The sequence below is a fragment of the Cupressus sempervirens genome, chromosome 3, assembly GCF_028749045.1.
Source record: "Cupressus sempervirens isolate cs-2001-9-10 chromosome 3, ASM2874904v1, whole genome shotgun sequence".
Lineage (NCBI taxonomy): Eukaryota > Viridiplantae > Streptophyta > Pinopsida > Cupressales > Cupressaceae > Cupressus > Cupressus sempervirens.
The window spans coordinates 943,655,390-943,663,925 of NC_143120.1; the positions used below are offsets into that span (position 1 = coordinate 943,655,390).

Genomic DNA, 8,536 nt, shown 5'->3' on the forward strand with positions numbered 1-8,536 from the left:
TGACTTGGGGTTGCGACTAGGGTTTCAAAGCTATTATACCATAAAGACATATCCATTCTTTGCATTTGCACTTTGGAATAGAAGAAGAGCTACAACTAGGGTTCTATACATGCCACCTTGGTGATTTGTCATTGGAGTTTGCTAGCATTTGTTGCTGCTATGTCTTCTCTTAATGCTTCACTGTCGTTTGAAGATAATGAATTGGAGTATTTGTTGCATTCAAGGAGAGGTGTAACAAAACATTTCTCTCTTCCTTGATATCAGATCTGTACATACTTTGTTTTCTGCATAGCACCATTATGATTGTCAAAAATGGATTTTCATTTCTTAACTCATCACAACGACAAGGAATTTTGTTTTGTTTTTGCTTTTAGATACTTTGCTTGGAACTATCTTGCAAATCTATGTTGCCTTCACTTTTTGCTCTTGAATCGAGCTCTTTACTCATCAATCATTTTTTTGAAAGTGGTGGGGAAAGATGAAGAGGTAAATGGCACAAACTGATTATGCTTGAATGAGCCCTCATACATGTCGAGAAATGTAGACGATCCAACTGTTGATTCTATATTCATAGATGGAACCTCTTTGCATATGCTTTTCATTCTTGCTGCTGCCTATTGCTATTCTTTTCATTTTCAAAATTTGTTCCCTCCAATGTTAAAAAAAAGAGGCACTATTAAAACCCATTACCAATTTTTTTTGTTCATTGTCGCCTACAAGTAGAGGTTCAAATCTGTAATTTTTTATTTTATTTGCTGGAAACATTTTGTTGCTGTATAATGGCTTAACTCAATGACATTTTTTATTATCTTCATTTAATTTTGGCTCAAGTTGAAAATAATGTTGTTTCCATGGGCAATATCTCTTTAGTAATATTATCTCTCCATTTGGATCAATGTCATTCCGCAACTTCATACAATCTGCAACTATTGAGTGTCTAGGTAACCAAGATTTGGCATAATGGTGCAACATATCTAAAGTATTTACCAGCAACCATCATAGCACAATGACAAAAGTGGTCCTCTTTCTCAACTGTATTTTCCTCCATCTAATCAGGGTTGATACGTGAAACCTTTGCTGACAAATATGTATCACTGATATACCTAGCTGGCTTTTAGTATCATATTGATTGATGCCATTGTCAACAATGTCAATTTCCTCCATAAAACCTTTATATGAAGCAAGATAAACACTCTCAACATCCAAATGATTTGGGCTTAACCCAAGTTCTTTAGCTACTATCTCCCTTCCATAACGCTTATAAACAAGGCCTGTTAAACTCAATTTTGTTTTAAAACCATGTCCAAAATCATGATTAAACCCTTTTCTGATGGTGATCATATCGGTCCTTCTCTTGATTATAAACATCACTCACATCCAGTACTGCATCTAAAGTATCCAATACTCTTCCTTGTCTCTTGATGTAGTCTACGACATCTTTTTTGAAGGCAAAGATCTGGTTGACACAGTCCTTGATTGCCATGTTACACTTCCTCCTCCACTGTGGGTGCTTGTTGATAGGCTGTATCTATTGCATATATAGATTCCGGTTACATTTTTTATTATTCAAAATTGAATTCATTGATGTTACATACCGATTTCTCTAAAAATGTAATTTAAATCTCCATGTGAACTGTTGTCTTCATCAAAGGAAACAATCATGTCCATGCTTTTCTATAGTAAGCTATACATTTCAATGCTATCAATCATTAATTCTTTTGTTGTAATCTTTTGTACCCTATTGTAATCTTTTGTACCCTATGGCATATTATTTACGAGGTTTGAGTACGGGCTCGTGACACCCATAAATAATTTTTATTTATTTCAGCTTTCTTCTCTTTCATAATGAGATGCATCAACAGATAGAGTATGTAGTTGTAGAGATAGGTAGTAATTTCTTAGATCCTTCAGGATCTAACATCAGTTGCTTCCATGTTTTTTTTTGGCAGATGCTGGATATCATGGAGCTCAGAGCTGGATGAGTTGCCTAGAAAAGAAGGTTTATAACCAGTCAAAGCAACAGGCAATGACTGGTTATCTCTACTTCTCTTTTCTTTCATTCATATGTATCTGTTTATATATTTCCTTATGAAAGAAATTTAATACAGTGAGCTATACTCACGGCTTGTGTGAGACTTTTTTTCTGTTCAGTATATCATTTCATTTCATTGTTTGAAAACATCAATGTATAATTGAAGTAAATAAATACAAAGACATTTCTATTGTTTGAATGAAATGAAAAGCACTTTTGTATTTTCACTGCATGTATACTTAAAATTTTACACATGTGCAAAATTTTAGTAGCAAGAACAAGTACAAGATCAAGAGGTAATGTGTTTGAATTGAACCCTACATATATGAGTTGTTTGGTTGCAAAAGTGGATAATAGTTGGTTATGGCATAGAAGATTTAGCCATATAAACTTTGACAATATTGTGAAGGCTAGCAATACATTTTCTATCATAGATTTACCTAGAATCATAAAGCCTACTAAAATGTTTGCAAAGAATTTGTTATGGCTAAGTAGTAGAAAGTTTTTTTCCTAGCAAGAAGTTCACTACAATAGGGAAATTAGAGATTATTCATACATAATTGAGTGGTCCTACAAGAACAAGAGGATTCTATGGTGAAAGGTACTTATGATTTTTTTTGTGATGATTTTACTAGAATGATGTGGGTAGCATTTCTTAAAGAAAAGTATGAAGCATTTGAAAAGTTCAAGTTGTTCAAGAATAGAGTTGAAAATGAATTTGGTGTAAAGATAAAATGTTTGAGATCAAATAGAGGTGGATAGTTTACTTCTAGAGAATTTAACATCTTTTGTGAAGAAAATGGTATTAAGAGACAACTAATAACTATCAACACCTAAAACTCCTGAGAAAAATGAGGTTGCTAAAAGAAGAAATAGGTCTGTAAGTAAAGCAACAAGAGCCTTGATGTATACAAGACATTTTGGAGAGAAGAAGTCAACACATTAGTATACACCATGAACAAAATGAAGATTAGAAAAGGTTCAAACAAGACTCCCTATGAATTATGGTTTAGACATGCACCATTAGTAAAATAATTCAAATTTTTTGGAAGTAAGTGTTACATAAAGAGAGATGATGATATTGGTAAGTTTGATGCAAGAAGTGATGAAGTTATGTTCTTTTGTTATTCGTTGAAAATAAAATATTATAGATTTTTTAATCAGAGAACTAAGGCAATTGTTAAATGTGAAAATGTGAAAGTGGGTGAAAAGTTTGGAGTTAAAGAGAGAATGCTAGATTATATTTCTAATGAAGAAGAATATAATCCTAAACTTGTTAGAGAAAATATTAAAGTTTTCTTTGAGAATAAAAATGATTTGTAGAATGATGTTCAAATTTTTGAACAAAAGGAAGAATAAAGATCAGTACTAAGAGAAGAAGGGAGATTTGAAATAGCAACTCTTACATCAAATAGGAATTTGAAAAGGAATCACCCTACTAATAAGATTATTGGAAGTAAAGACAAAGGAGTGATTAAAAGAAACATAGTAAATGAGGAATTATGTTTGATTTCTCAAGTTAAACCAAAGAGTGTAGATGAGGCATGTAAATATGATCACTAGATTCAAGCAATGAGGGAAGAACTAGATCAAATTATGAAGAATGAGACATGGGAATTGGTTCTTATACCTAAAGACAAGAATGTTATAGGAACTAAATGGGTATTCATAAATAAGTTGAATAAACAATGTGAAGTTATGAGGAATAAATAAAGATTGGTATGCAAAGAATATTTGGAACAAGAAGGCATAGATTATGAAGATACATTTTCCCCTGATGCTAGAATGGAAGCAGTAAGAATGTTCTTGGCTTATGCAGCAAGCAAGAAGTTTAAAGTGTATCAGATGGATGTAAAGTTAGCATTTTTGAATGGAGAACTTGAAGAAGTCTACATTGAGAAACCTGAAGGATATCCTTTGACAAAAGTAAGTGACATGGTATGCAAAATGAAGAAAGTAGTGTATGGTCTAAAGCAAGCACCTAGAACCTGGTATGCAAGATTGGACAAATATTTGGAAAAATTGGGATTTGTTAAAGGTATGGTAGATAGTAACCTATATTTGAGAAAAAATGAGAATGGATTGTTGATTATTGTGATATATGTTGATGATATAATATTTGGAGGAAATGATGAAGCAAGTGATAAGTTTTCAGATGAAATGAAGAATGAGTTTGAGATGAGTATGATTGGTGAGATACAAATTTTCTTGGGTCTACAGATTGTACAAAAAAATGATGGTATTTTCTTATCACAAGCAAAGTATTTAAAATAATTATTGAAAAGATCTAGCTTATAAAGTTGTAATCCTATTGGTACACCTATGATAAATGGTCACAAGTTATCTAGTAAATATGAGACACCTATGAGACACCTACAATTGAGTAGAAGAAATATAGATCTATAATTGGAGGTTTGCAATATCTAACTCACACCAGACCAGATATAGAAAATGTAGTTGGGATAGTAGTAAGATTTCAAGCTGATCCCAAGGAATCACATTATGAAGTAGTGAAGAGGATATTTAGATATTTGAAGGGTACACCTGATTTGGACTATGGTATGACAAATCGAGTGATTTTACTAAGTGCATATACTAATGCGAATTGTGCAGATAGTATAGATGATAGAAAGTGAACTAGTGGTAGATCATTTTTCCTTGGAGGAAGATTAGTTTCTTGGCTAAGAATGAAATAGGATTGTGTTTCATAGAGTATAGGAGAAGTAGAGTATATAGTAGCAACAAATATTTGCAATCAGATCATGTCGATGAAGAAGATGCTAAAAGATATTGGGATAGAGTTTTTGGAACCTATTATCATACATTGTAATAACAAAAGTACAATGAGTATGTCTAAGAATCTTGTATTACATTCTAAGACTAAGCATATATCTATTAAGTATCATGTTTTCAGAGAAAGTTGTATAGAAAGAGATTATATTAGAGTACATAAGTACAAAAGAGGAGATTTCAAATATCTTTATGAAGCCTTTGCTTAAAGATAAATTTGAGTATTTGTGAGGTATGCTTGGGGTTATGCCCCTGCCTACTTCTAAATTAATGATGTAGATAATGCATTAGTCCAATGGTAAATAACACTATTATTTATTTGGACTGAATGCTGATGCTTCTTGTATGGGGAGTATCTATGATGAACAGAGTTATCAAGGAATCGTTGTAGTTGGTATAGAATAATGTCTTTGGACACTTGAGTTTATTGAAAACTTGGATCAAATGATTGATGCAATGAAGCATTTTTCTTTGATATCAATGGGGGAGAGATTGCAAGAAAAACATCTCCTATGTATGTATGGGGGAGAAGTATTCTAGATGGAAAATATAAGCTCTCTAACATAATGGGGGAGAGATTGTAACAATGGGGAGAAATATTATTGAAAGTGATTGATGTCAATAGGGAGAAACAATATTGATGTTTAGAAGTTGTGGACAATTGATTTCCATCTATGTAAGTTGTTCCTAGAGTGTAAACAACTAATGTCAATCCTAAGAATGAGAAAGCATAGATATGGCATTGTTCCTGTGAGTTTCAAATTTGATTGATGAAGAGGATTTGAAAAGAAGAGAACATCAACAATAACATAAGAGCTTGATTTGGTATTTGTGGAACTTAGATGTTTTTCATCAATGTTGCCATCAATGCCAAAGGGGGAGATTATTAGAATGAATGCTAATGGTATTCCTTTAGGGGAGTATCCTAAGAATTTCTAGAACACTTGGGGAGATTGTTAGCATGATTGAGTTGTTGCATTCATGACTGTATTTGTCATTGATGTCAACATAGCATTGTTTCTGTAAAGATAGGCATAGTAGAAGACAAAGAACAAGGTTGTATAGACTATGTATTGATGATTAAGTCAAGCACAGTTAGAGATGTGTTCTACATTGTATCTTTATGACATGGATATGTGTGCATATAGAGAGTCAAAGACATGTAGAAGATATGATTGATTTACAAAAGACAGTAAGCAGACAGAGTATGTAATAAGTGGCTTGTGATGATCGATTTGCATCTCTTAACTGAGATAAAATCATAGTGAGTGTAGTTAGATAGTGAAAATGGATATCTTGATGATGATATTAGAAAATGCACAAGGTTTGAGGTTGCACATGTGGGAAGTTGTAAAGACTGTGAGCCGATAGTAATTTGTAATTGAAAAAAGATGTAAAGTTTTAGAATATCTTAATGAGGTCCTATTATAATTAATCGGGAAAGCATCAAGGATGAATCAAGGAATTATTTTGAGGATATGTTATAAAGGAAGGTTATTTTCCTTGTGGTGAAGTGTTTAGTCAATGCATTCAAGTGTTTGATGTGAAAAATATTTGGTAAATGTGAGTAAACAATCCAGGGATTATTGGATGCAAAGTTGGTGATCTAGTATCAAGATCTAAAGAGGATAAATATGGTCAAAGGATAGAGAAGGAGCTATGCATTTCTATTATTCTATAAAGAATAATATAGATATTAGTTAGATAGTGAGTTCAGTGGTCTTACCCCTGAAGCTATTTGGACAGTGGTCCTTCTACCTTCTACAACTCCTAACAAGGATTCAAAGTCTCCTAATAGGGACTGATATGTACTAAATGTATTTCACTGGGTCTTAACAGAATCCATCCTCTAACAATGAAATTATATATTAGTACATCATTTTGTGAGTACCATTCACACTATGGTTTTCCCTTTGATCAAGGGATTCCCTAGTTAATATATCTAGTGTTATTGTGTATGAGTATCTTCTTATTGTTGCTGATTATATTGTTCACATGCTTAAGGATTAATAAGGTTGATAAAAAAATTATTAGTTGGATAACTGATTCACCCCCACCCCTCCTCCCCATCCCCACCTATCAGTTATCTTGGTGGACTCTACTTTCTAACAAGGTTTAGGCACCTCAATGTATTCATTGTCCAAGTAGTATGATGTAGAATCTCCAATACCAGATAAGTGTAATCTCATCAATATTTGGCATGTTGGTAAGATTTCCTTGTTTACCTTGGGTATCTTTCTCTTGTGCATCTTGAACTTTGGCTTGAGTCCATACAAAATATCCTTACAAGCACCAATTCTCTAATGCCAATTTTTATAATGATTTAGAATAATTAAGAGGGTGGGGGTTGGGGGTTGAATCAATTATCCTTAGGTCTAGATGTTTTTGATATCCATGTTGTGTTGATAATTTGTGTCAAATACTTAGTCATTTCCTAGGCAGAGTTGGTTGGTCATCATTGTGACCAAGCCACCCAATGAAGCCCAAAAGATGCAATATTTTTTCATATTTTAGTTTGCATTGAGAAATTCTTTGGTTTTCAAGAACCCTAGTATGGACTGAGTGATAGTTTATTCTGAGTAAAGATAGAAGATGATGAGCGAAGAAAAGTCAGTTTATACCAAGTGAGACAGTTACTTCTGAGCATACATAAAATAAGGGACAACATGAATATCATTTATGACTGAGTGCTAGGGTATTCAAGTGCCAAGTAAATTAGTTTTGAGATATGTATTTGCAATGGCACAAACACTTATGTAAAACATTTTGTCTAATTTCTATACATAATTTTATGATTGTAGAGACAACTAAGGAGGTAATTATGCCTTTTGTCATAGGACATCAATCCCTAGGAAGGTAGAGTAACCAATCAAAAAATGGAAGGACTAATCAGAAAAGGGAGAGCTTTGGATCATTGATCATGATCTAGAACCTTCTCCAATTGTTTATTTAACAAGGGTTCAACCCCTAAATTGAAAGAATGTACAAGAATGATTAGGGGAGAGAAAAGAGATAAGGTTGATGATTAAAAAAATAGATCAAATAGAGTGACCAAGTAGTGAAGGGAAGAATAAGTATATCGGATAAGGAAAGAAAAGGTCTAGAACCTAGCATCAAGTGCTAACCAAAAGATAAGGTATTCAGAAATTCTAACAAGTGAATCAGGGTAAATTTTGTAACAAAGTGGTTTTAACAGACGTATGTAAATCTCCTAATAGAGTTCTTACTTAGTTGTAAGTTTTAAATCCTTTAATAAAGTTAGTTTGAATAATTCTTGTAAGCTCCTAATAGAGAATACCCCTCATAGGGTAGATCACTAGAAGTGGTCAAACATTGTAGCCTTAAAAAACATACCTTATTGCTGCAATAGTGAACATTTGTGGGTGTCATCCCTAGCCCAGTTTTATCTTCACCTTGGAGGGTTTATAGGTAACCAAATCTTGTGTGTTATGTGTTTACATTTATTTTCATGTTTATGGATGGGATGAACACTTAGATCTATTTCAACATTATAGTTTATGGTTATAAGATTCATGATCTAAGATATGAGATGGATTAAAGGTGCATACATTTAATTTGTTATTTTTTTCAAGAAGTGAAAAGTTTTTGTAGATTCTGATTCAAACCCACTCTCAGTATCTTACTTTCCCATTAAGACTTCCAACAATTGGTATTTGAGCTTAGTTCTCTTAGAAGAAGTCTAATGAATTGAGA

The 8,536-nt window shown here is 32.8% G+C and overlaps 1 pseudogene; it reads right to left on the reverse strand.

Annotated features, from left to right (window-relative positions):
- Positions 1-789: 789 nt before the first annotated feature.
- On the reverse strand, positions 790-2,060 carry LOC149569852 (uncharacterized; annotated as a pseudogene).
- Between the last annotated feature and the right edge of the window lie 6,476 nt (positions 2,061-8,536).